A 23,747-nucleotide genomic window follows, 5' to 3' on the forward strand; every position below is an offset into this window, starting at 1 on the left:
AATGCCTTGTACAATACATGCGCCTATGTGCTGTCATTACAGTAGAAAGGAGTCTGAGTGTCATGTTTGGGACACAGATGTATATGAGGCCTGTACAGCACTGTTATTCATGTGAATGTGTTACATACAGGGGTAGTAGCCCAGGGTACATGCTGTCACACTGGCATGTAGTGTATCATGACAGTACTACTGTTGACAGTGCTACCCCAGGCAAGAGCAGAGTGCTAAATGTAAGACTGACAACAGGCACACCTACAGGCATAGCTGGACTCTGAGGCCTCCCTGTTGTATCCCTGGTGTGTGAGCTGTGTCACAGTATATACCCCTTACTGGGTAATGGTCCATCATGTGGAATGTAACTGTAGACTGCCATCTGTACAGCACATGTTACTGAGGGCTTCTGACATGTAGTTATGGCATACATATTGTTGTCAGACGTCTATCTGTCAACACACTCATGCTACTACATAGCTACTTGCCAAGCTGATGACTGTCAGTCCCTGTACAGATGTGCAGATGGCAGGTATCCAGCTGGGATATGCACAGGCAACCTAAGCTTGACTGACACTGACATGTCTGGCCAGCTGTGTAAGAAGTGGCACATATAGTAGATGTCACCCTGTACGTACCACATGCCACAGGTACCTCCACTACACTCCCACAGTCAACCGAACATTCTTGCATACAGGTCACCATCACAGACAATAACCATGTGTTGTAATGCATGTTGCATATATGTCAACTTGATCACCTCAGTGGCCATGTGCAGGAGGCACCTGGAGGATTGGCTGATGCATGTCATTCACACCCTGACGGTCATGACAGTAGTGTCTGTCAATAGATGCCTGCTGCCACCTAGCAGGTGGCAGGTTAACACTGTACACACAACCACTTACACAACCCATCTCCCATTGGACAATAGCTAAGTACACAGATATGACCACCTGCAGGGAAGCACCCCTGTACTGACACATGTGTGCATGTGCATGACTGAGTATAGCAGTGTCTGTCTGTTAGCACACCTGTACTTGGGAATTCCATGAGGGCCTTCACAACCAACGCAACACCCATTGACATAGTCAGTTGTGGCTGCTGCTGTATGGGACATTACATGTACCCTGTTAAGCCCCCCCCCCCGATACTGGCTACATGAGCCTTGCAGTACCAGCATAACCGTGTTTTACAAATGGGGTGATAGGCATGGGGTATCCATTGTGTTCTGGCATCTGTGTGTAGGTGTGCATGTCCAGATATCTGTAGGGGACAGCATTCTGAGGCCACATACTCCTATTACAGTACCCATTGCCACACAGTAGTACAGACAGTGTTGTTGCTGCCCATAGGTGAGGCTTGACAATGCAACACCCTACTACATGTGTGGCATGTGCATGAGATGCATATCCCTGTATTACCACTGTTGGGGTATACTATGGGTTGTATCACAATTGCAGCCAATGAGTGATGGCGGTTATGGCCGAGTATCATAATGGGTTTCAGGGAGTACAACATCCACTGGGGATGTGGCTGCTGTGTACACTGTCATTACACCAAGGTACACCTGGTATATGTCCCATGTACCATGTTATGGTTACTACTGTCAACATAAACCATACAGGTAACTGTTACCACAATCCATGCCAGGTATGCATGTAATGGGTGCAGCCTACCTGTACCACATTGGACTAATGGTCAGGTTAGATAGCAGTGATAGGCCCTGGTATCTCGGATGTGTGTCTGTCTGTTATGTGTCTGTAAATGTGTATATGATAGTATGTCACACTATGTATTGTCCAAATACACCCATCACATCCCCCATTAGCATACTGCAGATGTCTGGGGATGGTTTGCATGTAACATGTAACCTGGGACACACCTCACCGTAAATGCTGTGTGGTGTGTGCAATGTAAGCCACACACGTCATTATCACTACATAGCTAGGTAGGGGTCTACTCCCAGTGTTGCCAAGTAAAAGTGTGCTTGTATGTGGATGGGTCTACATCAGGTTGCAGGGTATGCATGCCTCAGCGGGCCTCCTGTCCATGTGGCACAGGCAATAACCAGTCTAGTAACCTGTGACATGTTTTCAACTGTATCCCAGATATGTGACATCCATGGTGTCACCACAGTGACATACCCCATTGTGGAATATGACTGCAGACCATCCTCGTGCTGACACATGTACACCTACAGCACTGTGGTACACTGTAGTACAATTACCATGTGCATCAGAACCATATCAGCCTGTCCCTGCATTGATGGTATGGATGACAGGGATGTGGCACAGGTATCATCATATGCACAGATCAGCCTAGTGCTGACACATGTACACCTACAATACAAATGGATAACATTAAAGAGACCACATCCAACCAGCCATACTAACAGCTATAAGGCATCACTGCTGGATGGCTACACTACCTGCCATATATGCATTACACTGTACACCCTACAACATGTTACACTGCAGTACTGTGGTATACTGTTGTACAGTTACTGTGCGCATCAGAACCATATCAGCCTATTCCTGCATTGATTGTATGAATGACAGGGATGTGGCACAGGTATCATATGCACAGGGTGTAATGTTGGTTTGCCAGAGGCTGAGGATGGGCCATACATTTGACACCATGTGTGTGGGTGAGGGGTGTACTGTGGAGGGCTGGGTGAGGTGATGTGGTGTGTAGGTATGGGGTTGCCCTAGGTGTGTTTGCATAGTGTGTGGGTATGCATGCACCCAGTTCTGCCATGTGACTTCCCTACACAGGTGTTTATGGAAAGCTGCAGACCATACCTGGCAGGGTGTGCAGTTCACTGCCTCTGACCATAGACACATGGACTGTGCCTGCCAGGGGTTGCACGGGGATGTCCAAGTACAGGTCTCAATGTGTTACTCTCACCTGATGATGACAATTGTCCGCTGGTACCAGGTCCCTCCTGGGACTGGCCAGGACCACGTGCATGTGGCCTGCTGTGGTATGGTGTGGACAACACACTCCCCACACTGCCAGGTCTGCTACTGCCACTACAGGAGTCCCTTGGTGTCCTAGCATGTCCACATTGACTGCCAGCTGTTGGTGTTCCTGACCCACGTCCACGTGGGCATTGCTGCATCCCCACCACACATCGAAGCACTAACAAACCATGACTGATGAGGGCCATCATCTCATCATGCCATCTATCGGTGTGCTCAGTATAAGCATGGATGGCACCCAACAGTTCACGGAGGTTGTCACTTACAGATGCGAGAGCAGCCCTCTGCAGCCTCAGGCCCTGTCTGATGTAATGTTCCATACATGCCTGCACCACCATTACAGCCTGAAACATGTGCCTGCTTGTACCAACTATGTTGCCTATGCCAGGGGCATGATGTCCTGCAGCCCTACCACAAGCACCCTGGGACATCCGCCTATGTGGTGTGCTGCTGGCCATCCGGCTATGCCTGCTGTGACAGGACACAGTAGGCATGGTTACCACACTTCCCTGTGCACTGCCACCAAATGCCAGCTGTTCATCTGCTATGGCCACTGATGATGGGGTATGTGTAGGCACTGAAACTATGTGCAGGGTTGGGGTGGCTAAAAGAGGGATGTGAAATGTTGGCGCAGTGTCGGCCCCTGACAACCTCACCTGTGCCTCAACAGTACTATCATCATCTCTGGTATCTGTATGGACACCAAAATCAGATTGCATGCAGGAGGGACCCTGACCAACCTAACAGTACACACACACACACACACACACACACACACACACACACACACACACACACACACACACACACACACACACACACACACACATCCGTAATACCTACCTGTCCATGACTTTACAGACAGTTCCACATATATGTCCATGTGTCACCCCATCCTGCATCACACTTGTTAACATACACACATTGATACCACTCATTAACATCTCAGTTCTTTAAATGCCCACACAAGCGGCCACAACACAAGGCCTGTTGCTACTTTACCTGCCTGACCTGTGTGTAGTGGTTTCACATGGTGTCACTGCTGTCATTCAGTATGCACCCTCTGTATGTCCGGACATAGGTTCATAGGTTCATAGGTTCATAGGTTCATAGGTTCATAGGTTGGTACTAGGCTATCAGCCCTAGGGCCTATACAAGCCTAGCCATAACAATTCCCTGGCTATTTCTTCCCACATTATTTACTTTCCTTGACCCCTGTCTTGCAGGGTGACTGACGTGATCCCTGGGGTGAATTTCCTTTCTCCCATCCAATCGTCAAGGTTCCTCTTGAAGAGGTCCAAAGAGGCACTCTGCTTGACATGTATGGGCAATCTATTCCAGAGTCTGGGGAGTCTCTGGGTCAGGAACCTATCCCTCCAGCATGTTTTGTTTATTGTGATGACAAGGTCTAGATCCCTGGAGCGTGTAGCTCTGAGGGATTGGGATTTCTTTAAGTGTAGCATGTCCAACAGCTCTGGGTTTGACATGGCCTTGTATGTTAAGCAGAGATCGCCTCTGAGTAGGCGATATGCGACAGAGTATAGCTGGAGTTTTTAAGGCGGTCAGCGTGGGGCATCTGCTTTAGGCCTGTGATTCTTTTAGTGAGGTATTTCTGAGGCCTTTCCAGTTGTTGCAGATGTCTTGAGAGGTACATACCAAATGGGGCGTTGTATTCTATAATGGGTCTAATGAGGGATGAGTACAGTGGGACAATGACCTCCTTTTTTCTGGATGAAAAGCCCTTCGTGATGAGGTGTGCCACATAGAAGGATTTCCTGACTGTTGTGGTGATGTGGTTATCGAAGGTGAGACCATTGTCCACCTATGTCCCTAAGTCTCTTATCACACTTTCTGTGTTTAGTGTACTGCCACCTATATGGTAATTCATGGATACATGTTTTTTCCCAAAGGGGATAACAATACATTTCTTGGCATTGAGCTTGAGCCCATGGCTCTGGCACCAAGCATCGGTTTCTGTAAGGCCCTTTTGTAGAGTATCCACATCATTTGGGGATTCAATAATGGCTCCCAGTTTGCAGTCATCTGCAAACTTTGTTAGCCAGAGTCCCTTAGTATTGACCTGTACTTCAGAAAAGTAGATGCCAAACAAGAGCGGCCCCAGGACTGAACCCTGAGGTACTCCACTTGTCACTTGTCTGGAGCTGGATTTGGAGTCGGCTACTTTTACAGTGTGGGTTCTATCAGTAAGCCATTTAGCAACCCACTGGGTGACATAGGGATTAATGCCCAACTTAGTAAGTTTATCTATGATTTCAGAGTGGGGGATGGTGTCAAAGGCCTTGGCAAGGTCTAGATAGGCTGTGTGGACCACCTTACCCTTGTCCATGGCTCTGGAGACTGATTCAAAGAAGTCAATCAGGTTCAGGAGACAATATCAGCCCTTCACAAACCCAAACTGGGTGGGGTCCAGTGTTTGAAGGTTGCTAATGTCTTTGTTTATAAGTTCCATGATAATACGCTCCATTGCCTTGCAGATAAGGCTTGTCAGACTGATGGGATGGTAGTTTCCGGGATCCAAGGCGGATCCCCACTTGTGGATTGGGATAACTGTAGCTCTGCGTCACTCAGTGGGCACGAAACCTGAGGTGAGGCTATGATTAAACATGACACTTAGGTGAGGTGCCAGTTCATATTGTAGTTCATGTAGTACACAGCCCGGGATGTCATCTGGTCCCATGGATGCTGTATTCTTGACTTTAGATAGTGCGTTTTGTACCTGTGTGGCCGTTATTACTGGAATTTGGCAATCTTCCGGTATTGAGATGGGCCATTTAGGGGTGAGAGGGTGAAGTTGGCACTGAATCGATCTGCCAGGATATTGGCAATATCCTTGGATCAGTATATTTAATGGCATTCTGTTTTAGCTCAGAGCAGATCTGAGCATTGCCATTTAGATTCTTGACATAGTTATAGAATGCTTTGTGGTTGTCTTTGGAATCTTTGGCAATTTTATTTTCGTAACTAGCTTTGGAGGATTTTATGAGGCATCTCAGTTTCTTACTGAGGCTAGTAAGGGAGTTTTTTGCATCCTGGGATTTTCCTCTTTTCTGCAAAAGTTTCTTCCTTTGTTGTAAGGTTTGTTTATGGCAGAGGACCACCAGATTGGCTTCCGTTTTTTGGATGAGAGCATTTTGGTTCTATTTGGGATGGTACGATTCATGCATGAGTGGATGTGCTCGTACAGTGCCTTAGTGTAGGATTCAGCAGTTGAACTTTCAGTTCCTGTCTGCATGGGTGTCATGAAGTTTGTCACTTCTGACTTGAGTAGCATGAAGTTGGCTTTGGAGAAGTTTTTTATGGTGGTTTCTTTACTGGGGGATGGGGGTGGGATGTGGATGTTAAGGGTGATTAGCTTATGGTCAGACCTGACTAACGAGGGGGTAACCATAGGTATGGAGCATTGATTTCCCATGTTGGTAATGACCAGGTCTAGGATATTGGAGCCCCTGGTGGGACTATGGATTAGTTGATCCAGGGCGTTGGAATTTATGAATTCCAAGAAACGTTGGGCAAAGGTGTTGGGACATGAGTAGTTTTCCCAGTTAATGGCAGGGTAGTTAAAATCACCCAGTATTATGGTGTTTGGTTCTATCTTAATATTTTCCAGTATGTTTAGAAAGGTGTAGTGAGAATCTTCTGGTATGGTGGGGGATCTGTAGTAAGCTACAATTTGGATTGCAGTCTTACCTAGTGTTAGTTGCACTTGGAGAATTTCAGACACATTGTGTTGGCCAACTAGCCTGGTGGTGTGAATATCCTTGGTGAATATTGACACTCCTCCACCTTTAGTGTTTCGGTCCTGGTTTGATGGCCGAAAAGTGTGGTAAGAGTTGTAGCCTGGTATTGCAGGGGTGCTCTCTGGAGCCTTGAACCAGGTCTCAGTTACTGCACAGATATCGATGTTCTCCATTTTTAGGAGTGTCTCGAGAGAGTGCATTTTGAGGTTTAGACTTCTAGCATTGAGTAGCATTACCTTCAGATTTTGCATGCTTGTACCTGTTACGGTGGTGGTTTTGTCCTTTGAAGTTTGCCTAAAAAAGGCACTATAGGGGTGGCAAGAGCCTTAGCCAGTAACCTGAATCCCAGGGGCGACAGGTGCAGACCATCTCTGGCAAAGCATCGTGGTCTGTCAATCATGTCATCCCAGGCAGACAGACTCTGGATCCCCTTTGAATGACATCATAAGCTTAGCCAATTGTTGAAGTCAATCATTTTATCCTTATATTGTGGTATCATTCTGGGCGAAGGCAGGATGCTACTCAGGGCTAGGGTCATACCTGCCTGGGCCACATGATCTGAGAGCTCTTCCATGTCTCTTTTCATGTAGTCCAGGGAGGTACGTCTCATGTCATTCACTCCAACATGGACAATGACAGAGTCATATTTGTACTTGTTGTGGAGTGACTTGAGTGCATGCGTTATGTGGCGGATCCTGGCACCCGACAGGCAGCTGACTGTAATTTTCTCCTTATTCAACCTGGTGAGAGGGACATCAGTGTACGGGACTATAGAGTCACCTATGACTAAAGTGTTAGGTACATTGTCTTGCCTTAGGGGCTGTTGCTGGTTGGCACACTGGTGTTGTGAACTATGTGACATGTTGGTTGTGATTGGTGTTTGTTTGCGTTTCAGCTTCAGAGGTCTTTGTTGCTTGGGCAGGTTACAGTTAAGGGCCTCTGCATATGTGGATTTAGTGTTGCTATATGTGGGTGTTGGTGGTGCGGGTTTAGAAGGGCTATGTGTTGCTTGAGGTGTAGTGTGGGTGTTAACCTTCTCCTCTTGACTGTTTAGCACAATCTTGGGTGGAGAGAGCTTGGCTTCCATTTTGGCTATGTAAGTGCATGTCTCACAGGTTGTAGTGTTGGGTGGTAGGAGGAGAGGGTTGTCTGTGTACATGAGGCAATTGCTGCATTGCCCCAGTATGCCCAGATTCACCAGGTGGACAGGAGAAATCACCGGAAGCTGACCCTTGGACATGCCTGGTTTGGGGCTTTTTTTTTTCTTTGTAATTTGATGTTCATGGCCCATATATGCATGGGCTACTATGTTGTATCCAAAATATCTCGCATTGGTGTGTCATGTGTATGTATGCCAGATATGCTGCTCCTTCAGCCTATCATGTGACAACTGTAATATTTGGATATACTCCCAGGTGTTGACTAGTACATCCCCAATGTATCTGTAGTGCTGCATATGTGGGTTGTAGGTGTCCTCCCTGCTGACTGCGATATTAAGGGTGTACCTGGTGTCTACCTTCCATCTGGATGCTTGTTCCATGCTACAGACCATTTTATACTATTTACTGTCCTGTGATTACACACATGACAGGTATTCCTGGTGTGTAATGTGGCAGTCCATGTCCATGCACTGCACAGTCCCAAAGGAAGGTACAGATGTATGAACACCCCACAATAACACATGTGCATACATGGCCACCCACACAAACACACACATACACACACGCATCCTACATGCATCTATCTCACTCCACTTCACCAGAGTGACCCTACAGACAAACTAACTAACCATCAGGATGCACACACACACACACACACACACACACACACACACACACACACACACACACACACACACACACACATACAGGTGAGGTTGCACAATGATACTACACACAGTCCTCCTATTACCCATCTGTCAACATGCAGAACATATGGTACAGAACAGCATGCAGTTCAGCTATAGTCAATCCATGCTAGCAACAGTATACATATGTGTGATGCATGAGCTGTGTCACTAGGTGATGGCCCTTCCCCTGGATACCACCGCACCCATGTACACAGTATTGCTGTGCACCTGTTCTGTACACTGCCATGTACTGGGCACCACAACTCAAAGGTGTACAACCCATTGTGGAATGTGTAGTACTGTGTCAGTTATGTCAGCTGTACTTCTCACAGTCCCTATGTTTTCAGCAACATATACCTGGGGTGATATATGGACAGTTGTCATTGGTGAATGCCTGATGCCTGATTTACAGTTGTCAACATCAACAGACCATATATGACCAATCCAATACTCTTACACTGACAACCATCAGACCATACCATGGCTATGGGGGGTGTACATACCTTTATTAATTTGACACACACTTCCTTGATCTGCCATGGGACCACATCACCACATATCTTAGCAGTAGACAAGTCCGATATGTGACATATGTCCTGTACTTTATATGCAGTGTCTACAGATTGTGTTAGGTGTGCGGCTCCTGACCACAATGCATACACACCGTGTGGGCATATGTGTGCACACCCTTATCATGATGGTTTATCACACCTCTTGTGTGTACTACAGCAGTCACTACTCCTGGCAGGGGTATACCAGAGTGGGCCATCTGCATTTGTCAGTGTATGTTCAGTCTACCCTACATGTGTCCCCCTATTCTGCATGATTGCAAGATCTACACATGTGCACATCCCATGGTGTTCACACACTGCCATCACTATTGCTGTATGGGTAGGGTTACGTCTGCCACAGGTCCTGAACCTGACTATGTACAGATAGGGCCATTCCTTGCATCCTTAGCATCCCTGCTGGAGTGCACTGGTGTGTTATGCTAAAACCCTCCCCCTTCAGCCTTTATACAGATGCATGACAAGTAAGCCCTACACATGTGTGTCACTTTGCAGTGTCCCATACACTGAACACCACATGTTGCAGCCTAAACCCAGCTGATAATGTGGACTACTGTAATGCCTTATGCCATAGTGTATCTCTGTAGCAGTTGCCATTGTCCTACAGATATATATACTGGTATTGCACTGTATATGTGTGTTGTTCTGAACATTTCCCTACTGTAGGCCATGCATACCACCAGTATGTTACTCCCTGTGGACACATTCCTCAATGACAGGATGTTAGTTATCATGCAGGTGTCTGACATACCCTTCCAATACCTCATCATGGTCACCCCTGTGAGACCGTGCATTTCACAGCAACAATACATGCACATGTACAGCATACATTCAGGGTAGGTGTGTTAGATGTGTGCATGGAATATACCATCGCCATTACATGGCGGCGTGTTGGCAAGCATCTATTTAAAACATACTCACCAGCTACAGGCTGCTGCCCTGGTGGTATCCTGGAGGGACCTACATAAGAGGGTGAGAGATGCAATGCCAGTGGCCACACCTGTGGCAGTGCTACAGGGTTGGTGCAGTATTACAATACATCAACGGTACATTCCCATGATACTACCACATGTGTACATCTGTTTATCACTACAATGCAGAAACACAATATATCTATGACATGTCAGATATGCATGATCTACCTGTACCAATATGGATGTAAACACAACAGTAGTCTACTGATGTGTCCTTACCTGCACACTCCTCGGCCAGTGTGTGGGTGACACCCACCTCCACGAAGGAGTGGTTGACGGCTGTCCAGATGGGCAGGTGCCACGAGGCTGGCCAGGAGCTCCTCCACATGTGTCGGGGGGATGGATGGCATGGCCCCCCTGAGGTGATCCCCCCAGACTGCAGCAGCATGAAGAGGGGCATTGCGAATCAGGTCAGTACAGGGATGCTGGACCTGCTCATAACTGTGGTTGTGTAGTCCGACATCATTGACCCTGTGGATTAGTTCATTCCACATGGCGGTCCGCTCCTGCTGCTCATGGGCGGCCCTGCCAAACTGCACTGGATAATGCTGGATCAAGTGTGATATCATCACATCATTCTCCACTTGGGAATAGGTGGGCAACCGTGCATGTGCCATCTTGGCTGAAAGACATAAAGATGGGAATAGGTCTGAGCAACTCATACAGCAAGATTACCACAGTTCGTAATACACATGTCTGCCACCCCCCACCATATCAGCTTCAAGAGACTGTACACACAACTCATTAGATATGGCTACAGCTTACCTACCAGTGGGAAAGATATTGTATTGTACCACACTTTCTGCTATGCCCTGTTACAGACTATTCATCTGCATGCCATTGTCAGGGCCACTATGTTTCCATAAATGCCAGTGATATGGCTGCTTTGGGATTGCTGAAAATCTGACATTATGTGTTATTGGGGATATCTATGCATGCTGTTGGACATGTACTGGGATTCTGTAGACTATTACTACCAACATATGTTCTATAACAGTGACACAATAACATGTATATGTTCTATTGGCCAACAGATCCTCCTCTCCAAACCCATCTGCCCATGATACCTGGCCACATCACATGTGTGTCCCAATCTGGGACATCCTCATGTACTGGTCCAGCAATACCATCAGGTGCAACCACCCAGGGGATGTCCCCCCCCTCAGGGCACACACAGACATGTTCCTATCCCCTGAGGTTAGGTCTAGGGTCTGTTCCATACCGGGGTCCACAGACACATGTGGGATATGCTACATCAGTCTGAGGCACCCAGTACACATTCACAGGGCCAACATGCTCCTCCTGCTCAGCCTCCAGAGCCAACATGCTCCTCCTGCTCAGCCTCCAGAACAGACACCTTCAGGATGTGGACTGCTGTTGTGAGTAGCAGTGGGCGGGAGGCTTGTTCCCATTGTGCCCATATTAGGGCCCATGGGGGATCCACATCACAGACCACACACACACCATCCAGGGTGTTTACCCACCACATGTGTCATGTACCACCCCTGTAGACTGTCCTCTGTATCACCCAGTCCTGACCACCTCCACAAGTGTACCTGCCATACTTCCCCATATTCCCATTGCATACTTCACAGACAGGGGCAATGTGTTCCCAACAAGGGACTAACATGTAACATACCCATCCATGTTGCACACACTGCCAGCTGTAGATATCTGTGTGTATTGCTATGTGTGCTGGTGCCTCGGACATAGCACGCATCACTGTGGTAGTAATATAGGGGGCATGTCTTTACATACATATATGTTTGTGTGTGTGTTTGTATATATGTAGACATGTGCATATCGGTATATATCTATATATGTGTAGATATATGTGATGTATATATGCACACATTTATATGTGTATGCATGGGTATCTGTATATTTGTGGACATACATGCTGATATACATATATATCTTTATATATTATATATGTGACATATGTACACATATGCATACCTATATGTGTGGTGCATTCAGACATCAGCTCCACAATCTTACAACACCTTCCTGCACAGCTGCACTGCTCTGCCTTGCTACAACACAGACAGGTGCCACATATGGACACAGCCTGACATTAGGGGGCTATATATAGGACCTAATTGCAGGTAACCCTATTACATACCTATGGCATTCCAGCATGTTACATTACAGATGAACCTGAGTATCCTGCCAGTGGTGGCCCATGGGTCCCATGTGTCCATTATAATGGCATTACTTCCACCACCAGCTATTGGCCACATAATATACATACTTCCCGTTACACAACACACACTAGGATGGATTACATCTTGTCAGTCAGTGCTGACCTGCACAGTTGACGGCTATGGCCCACTAACCACAGGGACAGACACTATTGTCCATAGCAGTTGTTCAGTGGAACATCATCACAACAACACCTGATGGCACATGAAAATCATTCCACATCATCTATCCCATTATTATGGACCAGGTACTACATTGTATTACATGTATATATACTTCACATACCTGTTGTGGGAATGATGTCTTGATGAATGAATGCTGGCTAAATGCCTTTGCCTTAGGTTTTATTATTTTGAAGTCTTTTTTCTTTCTTTCTCTTTTTTTTTTCCTCTCTCTCTCTCTCTCACTCTCACTCGCTCTCTCTCAGTAAATGGATTGAGCTGCTTTGAATAGATTGCAGTATGGCTTTAGTAGGTGATGCCCATGATCAGGTGATGGCCTCTGCACAAATCAGTGTCCTCCACTTGCTAACTGCATGCAGCTTGCTGTGTAATACTTCCAATTACCACTATCATGGAAACCACCTACTATAAATCCCTACATCATGTGAGTATGGTCCCTTTACCTTTCCTGTGTGATAGTAGGGGTTGGGAGGGTGGCCTAATAGTTAAGGTGTTTGCCTTGCAAGCACAAGGTGCAGGGTTTGAGTCTCACAAGGGATAATTGGCTAAGCTTAGAATGGCTCGCAAGGGCAGTTAGCTTAGTATGAACCTATGATGATGATGACATCCTTCCTGTGTGTGGGCATCAGTATTAAAGACAGCAGGTAGCAATACCTATTACAGGAGAACCGGCACACTCAGGCCAGCTACATATTTATAGGAGGTTCCAGAACTACAGACAGAGTGTGAGTAGAGTTGTGTTATGCTTTGTATAGTGCTGGTGTTACAGGGTGTGTGTGTACATACTAGTTTACCTTGGAATGCAGTCTGTCTGCAAAGCTCTCATCTGTGGGCCTATCCTCTTGATGGCTAGAGGTGTGCCTATCATGTTTTCTCTGTCTACCACACAGGTCCTGTGTCAGGTATTTCACTGGCAGTGCGTGTGTTGAGTGCTATCAGTACATGGCTACATCCATTTATGTTTCTAACCTCAAATCCCTGACTAAGGGTATGTTGCAGACTATCCTGTAACACCAGTGACTTGCTTAGTGTATGGCAACAGTTTTTCACATATGGGCCTGTGTCCCAGCCTCTGTCCTCCACCTACATACCAAGCTTTGCACATATGACATGCTGTCAGGGGTTGTTCTGTAGTGGGCTGTGAGTATTTCATACTACCATTCCTGCCATCAGTCCACTGCTGTTGTATCCCCCACACATACAGTGGGGCTGGGGCCATATATGTGTGGGCTTCACCTACACAATACATGTATGCCGTTATGCCCTCAAGAGGCCAGTGTATGTAACAGTGGTATATGGCCCTGTATTAGTGAGTCTTGGGGGGATTCACCATAAATAACCTAGGCTGTTACAAAATGTGGGGGTATCAGGGGTGAGCTGCCTTATGGTATCTGGATGTACAGTACCATACAATTTACCTATATTTACATTAATTACAAAAATTGGGTTAATACAGGCCTACTACCTCCTGCCATACAGACTGTTCTGTTTGTCAATGTGCTTGTGATGGCATCAGTTATGCCTTGTTATGTAACAGTTACATCCCATTGTGTCAGCTGAAGTCTTTACCACCTAGTAATTGTGTACAGAGTGTAGATAGAGGCTGCTGAACTATACACCTGCATTACTTACTGTTGATTGCTTGGTATCTTGTGGCCCAGTCTGTCTTTACTATTGTACTATTTGAAAGTCTTGGCCTGGACACCAACAGTTGTGAATCTTTCCAGACTACTGTATTAGTATAACTGTTTCACAGTTGCATTACTCTGTTTATATGGATGTCAGTGTCTGAACAGCTATAAGACATGGCATATAAAACTGTAATAGTACACAAATAAAGGTTTTCCATTCATGCAGACCTGTGTGTCGTGTTATATCCTATGACCTCTCTGTGGGTATATGTTGCAGGCAACGATTGTCATTTGTATGGGTGGCTTATACAGTGTCCAGTAGTTAAGGTGTTAACTGTAGGCATAGTGGCTGTTCCATATTGTGTGCACCTTCTACATATGTATCTTACTGTACATATCTCTGCATGTGTATGTGTATGTGTAGTCATATATATATATATATATATATATATATATATATATATATATATATATATATATGCATATATGTGTCTGTGTATATGCATCCTGGGGATGTTGATAGTTTCCACATTGTACATTTCCTATGGGAGCCAGACTGTACTGCATGATATCTTACCAATACCAGCCTGACATTATACAGATGGGATGTAGTACTGTTAACATCTTGTGCCCATGTCGTGTCAGGTCCTGGTTATGGGATCTGCAACACTTGGTAGTGTACTGCAGGGCGGACATGTTTGGCTGTGGGGGGAGGGGGGCATACCTATTCGTACAAGACGTATTTTGTTTGGGGCCTCTCAACCCCATTAACGGTGCATGTGGATATATATGTTTTAGTTATTTTCCCATTGTTATCTACAGATGTATGTCCATATATACCTATCTAGATATATATATCTGCTTACATATATATAACTATGTCCGTATATACCTACATATATATATATATATATATATATATATATATATATATATATATATATATATATCTGCTTACATATATGTAACTTGCTGTATATATTTAGACATATAGATGTAGACATATATATCTATAGATGTAGGCATTTGCATGTATATATGTTCATATATATATATATATATATGTATATATATATATATATATATATATATATATATATATATATATATATATACATATATATAGATATATATACATGTACATATATATAGATATGTTGTATCTGTTTAGATATTAATATATTTGTACACACACATACATCTAAATGTTGGAATACATTCCCTGTACTGTTGAATGACTGGGCTGGATGATATGTTTGTGAATACATCAGGTTTATGTATATCTGCCATGGCTTAGTGGTAAATTACTTTGTCTGTGGTTTACAGGCTCCTGGGTTTGAGCCTTGTAGAGGCTGTTTATTTTGTTGTTGGGCGGAACAAGGGCCAGGGGATACAGAGTAATTAAGGCACTTTTGAGCAGTTGTAAGTGGGTTTGCACAGAGGTAAGCACTGCTAACTTTCAGTAACAGTTTCTTATACTCAGCTTCTAAATTGCTTAACCTGTGTAGGCATTGCTTACCCCCATGCAAACAGGCTTAAACCCGCTTACTGCTGCTTAAAAGTGCTTACTCTGACTTACCCCCATGCTAATTTCTTTAAAAGGAAAGAAAAAGGGGTTGAAAGGAAAGTGGTAAAAGAAGAGGCACAAAGAGGGAAAGGCAGTTGGGAAAATAGCCAGGGATGTGCAGGAAGGGTGTAGAGAAGGTCCATAGCTGCTCATTTCTTCTACAGTAACAGCTGTGCATATACACTGAATTTGGAGGTTGATTTGGACTCTCAAACCCCTGGGATGAGGTGAGGACAACAAAAATAAGTTGTGATGCCAATTAGACCAGATTACATATATCCAGTGGACACTATGTGAAATGGACAGCTATGTATGGGGTGTGATTTTTTGTGGGAACAGATTGCCCTTTTCTTTTCAGGTGAGAGTGGTATGTTGGGGAGGGGTAGTAGGTATATTTGGCGAGGTAGGTTGGGTAGGTTAACAGACAAGACAAACAAGATGCATACAGGGGAGGTATATGACACATGTGGGGGTTAAGCACCTTGATGGGGAGGGGTGTTGGGAAATTGGAAGCCCATGGGACCCTAGTGGAAACAGTGGGACTGAGGTCCCAACCCATGGGCAGTCACCCATGCACCTTCACAGCCCCAAAGGTGGCTGTGCTGGGAGCTGAGTTGCAGAGCCAGTCTGACTCTCCAATTGCGACACATGGCCCTCGAGCTGGCGTAGAAGATCACCAATCTGCTGGTTGATCTCTCTACGCACCATGACCCCAACCTGGCGACGGGTGACAGGTGCCTGTCCACGTCCACTCCCAGGCTGGGCGAGCCCCATCCCTTGAGGCGGTTACACCCGAAGGTGGTGCAGGACCAGTGGACAGGGAGATCCTGGGTTGGGCCCCAAACATGGTGGTGCCCAGTACCACAGCCAGCTGAGGTGGGACAGGTGGGTCCACTGGGACCGGCCTTCCCAAGCGTGCTATATTGTTTAGATTTCATCATCATATGTGGGTTAGTAATGGTCAACACATTCCAGGGTTAGGTATAACAGGCATGCATTGATATTCCCATTAACCCAGACACCAGATACGGAACAGTTGCATAGCAAACAGATCACATGCATATATGGGACCACAGTGGTAATAAGAACAGCATGCAGGTACATTGATGGCACCTTGCCACCAATGTTGGAATAAATCAATATAGCACATGCATGGGAACCACTAAAATATTTATCAAACAACTGGACAGTATTAGAACATAGGTGTCATTACATACTAGTTGGGGTAGGTATGTTGATTATTGTTGGAAATATGGTGGGGAGGAGTGAAAGATGTCAATTAACAACTAGTATATTCCTGTAGTCCACATTACTTTCCTAGTCAGTGCTGTTATCTGTACCTTACAAGTCTTACTACACTACCCTATAGCCTTAGCTTGGATCCTTACACATGAACTGGTTTTACCTGCAGTATGCACCTCTTACCTGGTATACCTCTGGAGGGAATGTTTGTTAACACTAACTTAACTGTTTCTACACATACTCCAAGATTCCGGGTTGATGTTGTGCACATAGCTATCCAACTCTTTCGGCACAGACTCTGGCCATGTGTTGACCACATGCTGGTGTGCCGGGACATATCAATAATATTGCCCTCTTCCACCTTTATTGACCTGACACACACATATACATGCTTTCCTGCACAATTATATTATGTAGCACAGTGTGGGTGACAGTGATCAGTGATACTTTATTATTCAGAGAAACTGCAACACTCACAATTCCCTACAATACCAGAGTGAACAGTACCAGTACAGGTTATAATGGTCTGTATTTCTCAGCACAGTGTTCATATCTGACGTACCTGTGTGAGCAATGTTTGTTAGCACTACCTGACTGTTGCCACACAAACTTCCAGATTACACATTTGTATTATGCACATACATCTCACTCTGTTATTGTACACACTCTGGTCACAGCTTGACAACATGGGAGTGTAGATAGGACATACTTGAAATATTACTCTCCTAACAGTTTCGGGAGTTGCTTCAGTGTCAGATTTGTTGTCATAGGTGTTTGACAATCACTTGTATTCCCTGTTTGCTGGCTAAACATCTGGGATCATCCCACAGACCTACCAGGGGACAGGGGGACAGGCAGCAGATATGGGCCCGTATACTGGACATTCTGGCCTCATCTGTACAGTTGCGGGATATGATTCTGTATGCAGCCTACATCCACTCCCAGGATTCAGACCATGGCTGTGTCTGCTACAACTTAAACACTGTCCATCACAGTTGTGTCTGCTATATAGATATTGCTATATATCTCCTATCTGCTTTCTGTCTTATTAATCCCCTGTGCTTTTGCATTCTGACCTTGTATTACAACACTCTTATACAGATTTCCTAGACAGTTATATGTTTAGGACAGTGTGGGCGACAGTGATGTGTAATACCTCATTATTCTGAGCAACTGCATCAGTCGCACTACCATACAATACCAATGTAAACAGTACCAGTACTGGGTATCATTTCTTGTATTTCTGGGCACAGTGTTGGTATCTGATGGACCTGTGGGAGAAATATTTATTAGCACTACCTGAATGTTTCAACACACAGTACTAGATTCTACATTACTATTATGCACATACATCTCACTCTGTTACTGTACACACTCTGACCATAGCTTGACAAGTTGGGGTGTAAATGGGACATACATGGCTTCTTAGTCTCATAAGGTATTGGGGAGTTGCCAGTGTGCCAGCTTTGTTCTCATAGATGTGTGTCAATCAGTTGTATTTCCTGTTTGCTGCCTATACATCTGGGATCATCCCACTCATTTCCCAGGGGGACAGGTTGATAGGCAACAGATATGAGACACTTTACTGGACATTCTGGACATATCTGTACAGTTGTGGGGTATGATTCTGTATACAGAGTACTACCACTGGTAGGATTTGAACCACAGCTGTGTGTGCTAAAAAACAACAGTTCATATCTCAGTTGCATGTGCTATTTGGGTTTTGTTGTCTGCATTTTCCCTGTTTTCTGTCTGTGTGTCTCTCAGTTGTACTAAATGGCCTCTTGGGATTACACCTGTCATATACAGGCATTCCTACACATTCAATTCAATGGTGCACAGTGTGGGTAACAGTGCTTAATACAACAGTGCTATTACATAATCGCTAATCTACATTACCATATGATACCAGAGTATACACATGCAGTCCAGCAGTTAGACCTTTATTGTCAGGCTATTACACTTTTATTGACATACAAACTATATGAGACTTTTCCTGCCATATTCTCTAGTGTATGCAGTACTTGCCTTGAACTATACAGGTTTTATACAGGCAATTAATTTACTACTACTTTTAGTTTTATTTCCTATGACAGTAAATGCATGAGTATTACTGACCTGCCTCACGTCACAACCTTGCCAGGCGACTGATGTGGGCCTCCTGGTTCATGGCCCACTCCATTGCAGCTGTGGGGGACATAAGAGGAATATTTAGCCAAACCTATCCATGATATACCTTAGCTGGCAATTATTACACACATAGTGGGGTGATACGTACACACAACTGGAACATCCCCTATTACTCTAGCCTCTTGGAGCCACTCCTCCAAGAGGTCCCCCTTATGCCGCTTCAGGTCGGCATAGTGATGCCTGACCTACTCACCAGTTCGGGATATGCCAGTGGCACTGGTGAGGTCACGGGCGAGACGGTCCCAGGCCTCTGCCTTATATTGGGAGCCCTGGTACTGGCTCTGCAGCAGTCTCTGATCATGGTCTTTGACAAGGAGTCCTGCCATGACCTTGAAATCCTGGATGCACCAGTGCTGCACCCGAAAGTGCACACCTTCTCCCCTTACTGCCATTGTGACTGGAAGGGGAAGCTACAACCAGTTATGAGATGTATTCCCACCTCTTGGGTTTAAGTATGGCCATTTTCCCACACCTTTCCATGATTGGCCAGTTTTAAAATGGCTAGGCTATGGGCAAACCTGCTTACCTAGGGTTGGCATTGTTTAAAGGGGTATAACGCTGGGCACATTGAGTTAGCTGGCCTACACATTGCTTACACCTCCAAAGCTTGCCTGTGCAATGCTTAGCATTGCTTACATTAGACTTTGCATTATAATTCCTTTTTGGCATTTTTTTTTATTTGTTATACCTTATACGTATGCCTGCCTGGTAGCTATGATTCATGTGTACATACACTGTATGGGGTCCTTGTGTTTTATTGGGGACTTCAACACTCTATTACTATTACACCTGACCTCTGGCCTTACTGTTGTACTCCGGTTCACATATTTATGTTATGTAGTGGGTTAAGGCACATATGTCTGTATACTGATTCCTTTCACAGGGTCAGTTTGGTTTTATTATGGTGAAGACTTGTTTACTGATACTTCATTCTTCTGCACTTCTGTGATGGCTTGATGGTTAACTACTGTGACTATGGTGTAAAGGGTCCTGGGCTCGAGATCTGCATGGCTGTTTATTTTGTTGATGGGCAGAACAAGGGCCATTGGATACAGAGTGAATAACATACTTTTGAGCATTTGTAACTGGGTTTGCATGGATTTGCATGATGGTAAGCACTGCTAACCTGCCGTTACATCTGCTTACAGAGAGTTAGCTTTAGAATTGCTTAACAAGTGTAGGCATTGCTTGCCGCCACACAAACGGGGTTAAACTCGCTTACTAGTGCTTAAATATGCTTACTACTGCTTACTGGTGCATAAACCTGCTTACGAGTGCTTTATTCATTATGACACTGACACCTCACATGTGCATTTACTGCAGTACTCCAGTTCATAAACATATATTAGTTAGTGGGTTATACAACCTAAATGTTAATCATAACGTGCTTTGCCATGGAAAATGGGATGTGTTGCAGTGGGACTCAAACCAGGAATGCCTGCTCGTAAGGCAAATGCTATGCCCACTACACTACTGCTATGCTGCTTCAATTGCATATATCTTCCTTGTTATCCTCTTCAGCCATTTAAGTTGCATTAACCAGAGCTAAGCGATGGGCACACCCGTGCACCTATGGTTAGCTTTAATAGGATTTTTAAAAAAATAAAAAATAAGGTTTGTTCATTTTATTTTTATTTACTTGCTGTTGTACATGAGGGGGAATGTTGGTGGGGATATGTGGACACCTGTGAGTGGTCTCACTCATTTCTTCCCATTTCTGCTGTTCTTCATTGCAGGAGTGTATATTCTGAGAACTCTGCTCTCAGACACGCCCCCTGCACTCTTACATGCTCAGTGTCAGATTAGGAGCTCAGGTAGTGCGCCTCATTACTATGCATGGCGCGCTGCCATCCTGTTCTTAAACAGCCACCTCTTTGCAGGACTAAGCTAGTCCTGCATGGGGGAATAGTGAATCTGGGGGCAGTGTCCATATACTCAAATCCATGTCTATCAAACATGTTTATCAATTCCTTATGCAAGGGCGAGTTAGCAGTTAAACCAGATGGAAATCTCCACATTCATAGACCCTTTGGTACAATCTTAGTTTTCAAACATTCTTTTAAAGTATGAGTTCTCTAATTGTACTTTCTTTATTTTCAGTAAATAATGGTCTAGTTTCTGTAGTTTAGTGCTGTAATCAACCGTACTTACAGTATTCACTGGTTTCAGCCTTGGGTTTTCTTGCAGCCATTCACCAGCACAAAAAAAACTCATTCTGTCCCATACAATTATTCTGGGTATTTGAAGCACTATAACCTTCACCTGGAGGTTGATTAACTGTCCCAGTCATCCCATGCTGTGAACGAGGGTTTTCATTAGATAAAGGTCCATTTATAGGGGTTAAATCTGTATTATCAAGCAATCTAAGAATGACGCTTGTAGAAGCTGAGTTCCTGCCTTCCAGGTTTGCGTTATTGGTGTTATTGACGTCCGCAACTGCTCTTACAGCCTGTGAGCATTCAATTCACTCTAGACTCTCAGACATACATTCTATATAATTAAGGAGATCCTTCATGGACTGGCCAAATGTCTGAGAGAACAACTGTTGTGAATTAGTCCCTTGACCCTCTGCTGCCATAATAACAAACCAGTAAAAAACATAGTAGGCAACACAAAGTCCAAATGACAAAAACAGCAGCAGTGGGTTCAGGTACAAGCGCCGACTCACAGTTTATCCAGGAATTTATTCAATAAAACACACGAAAGGTGTAGTCACATAAAAATCCAAACGTTATAAACAGTATTCCAAGCGCTTTCATCTCTGGTGAATCAGAGACTTTTTCAAGGAAATTAGAAAACTGTTACTGAGCTCAATTTAAACAAACAGATCCACCTCCAATTAACATTGAACCAATAGAATAAAACCGTATAATGAATATTCACAAAGTTCACAAATATTCAGCACTCACAGTACAATTTAACCACAGAATCCATATCATACCTCTCAAGTGTACCTCATTACGAGGAACGTACCTCATTTGGGGTTTTAAAAAGTTCATGTTCCTCCAAGTTCATCAAATGTTCCACATTGAAAGACTCTGTCACACATTCAGTGTTAGGATTTTTTTTAGTGAAATCCATTGTAAATAGAAATGAATCTTATTAATTCATTAGAATATCTTCTTTATAAGTAAAACCAGCATATTTTGACCATCCTATGACCCTCCTAGTTGAAGTTGTTAGTAAGCCATTGGTATGTGTTCCACATTTTGCCCATTTGTTCTACATTATGAGGGCTAGTGTTCCTCATTTTAGAGATGGAAGGTTGACAGCTATGATCCATATCATGATAAAAAATACACTAAAATGTACAGCAAATAACACACCAATCCCCTAAAATCATACCCATGTCAAAATAGTATACGTAACAATGCTATTAATAAACATATACATATTAATAAACATATACATATGTACATATAAAATGTAAAGTTATATAAATACATGTAAAATGTATATCAATTAATTTATTATTTAATGCTTTTATTTTATTGTTTATTTATTTAACATTTGTTTACCAGGATAGTCCGACTGGACAACAAGTGTCCGTTTTCAGAGGAGTCCTCAGGAGAAAAACTCCATAAGTTTACAGAGAGAAGAAACATTTACAAGAGATATATTACAGAGTAGTAGCATACAGATGGTAGACTTTACAGCTGTTAGTATACAATAAGAGGATATTCCCTCTTTGATTAAAAATACAAGTGTACAGAATATACAACGAGAGTAGATAAGAACCTAGTAGAGAATTGCTTTAGAGCATTTTAACTTCAAGAAACAGGCTAAGGATAGAGCATCATTGATACCCGGCCAGTTTATCGCATTTGTTTTAATCTGCCATAGTGCCTCTTGTTTCTCCAGTTGTAGGGTCCAGGGGCCACCCCTTGGGTCTATGACTAAAGCATCAATTATCATAAATTTAAAATCATGCCCCCTCATACTCCTTACAGTGTTTAGCAAGAGCATTTGTCTCTTTGCCTAACCTAATGTCCCTTAAATGCTCATATATCCTACATCTTAATCTTCTTTCCATTTTCCCGATGTAGAAAGCAGGACAAACCATACATAGGGCACAGTATACCACCCTTTCAGTTTGACATGTGGTCTTCCTTCTCAGTTCTATAATAACCCCATTGATAATGGGGTTAATTAATTTTTATGTGAAAAGGGTGTTCCTCAACCTTGGGTTAACATATATGAACAATTGTTGGAGGTGGGCATTGATGAATAATTTTATATTTTTTAATAATGAATACTTTCTCCAGAAAAATGGGGTTGCCATGGGTTCACCATGTGGAGGCTCTATGCTCCAGTGGGAGAAAAAATACTTACTGAACTCAGTTTATTATGAATACTGTAGAATCTGCATTAGTTTTTTGGATGACATTTTTATTTTTTGGGTGGGTCCCCGTGATAAGATTACAGAATTTTTAGATTTTATGAACAACTCGATACAATTTCTACATTTTACTTGTAGTTTTGATGAGAATGAAATAGCATATTTGGATGTTAAACTAGTTAAGAATAGGTCCAGGAAGGTTTTTCAATCTGAAATCATTTGTAAAAAGACACATTAAAATAGTTTCCTTCACTTTGATAGTGGTAATC

This window comes from Protopterus annectens, chromosome 11.part0 (genome assembly GCF_019279795.1).
Source record: "Protopterus annectens isolate FY-2018-M chromosome 11.part0, PAN1.0, whole genome shotgun sequence".
Classification (NCBI taxonomy): Eukaryota; Metazoa; Chordata; order Ceratodontiformes; family Protopteridae; genus Protopterus; species Protopterus annectens.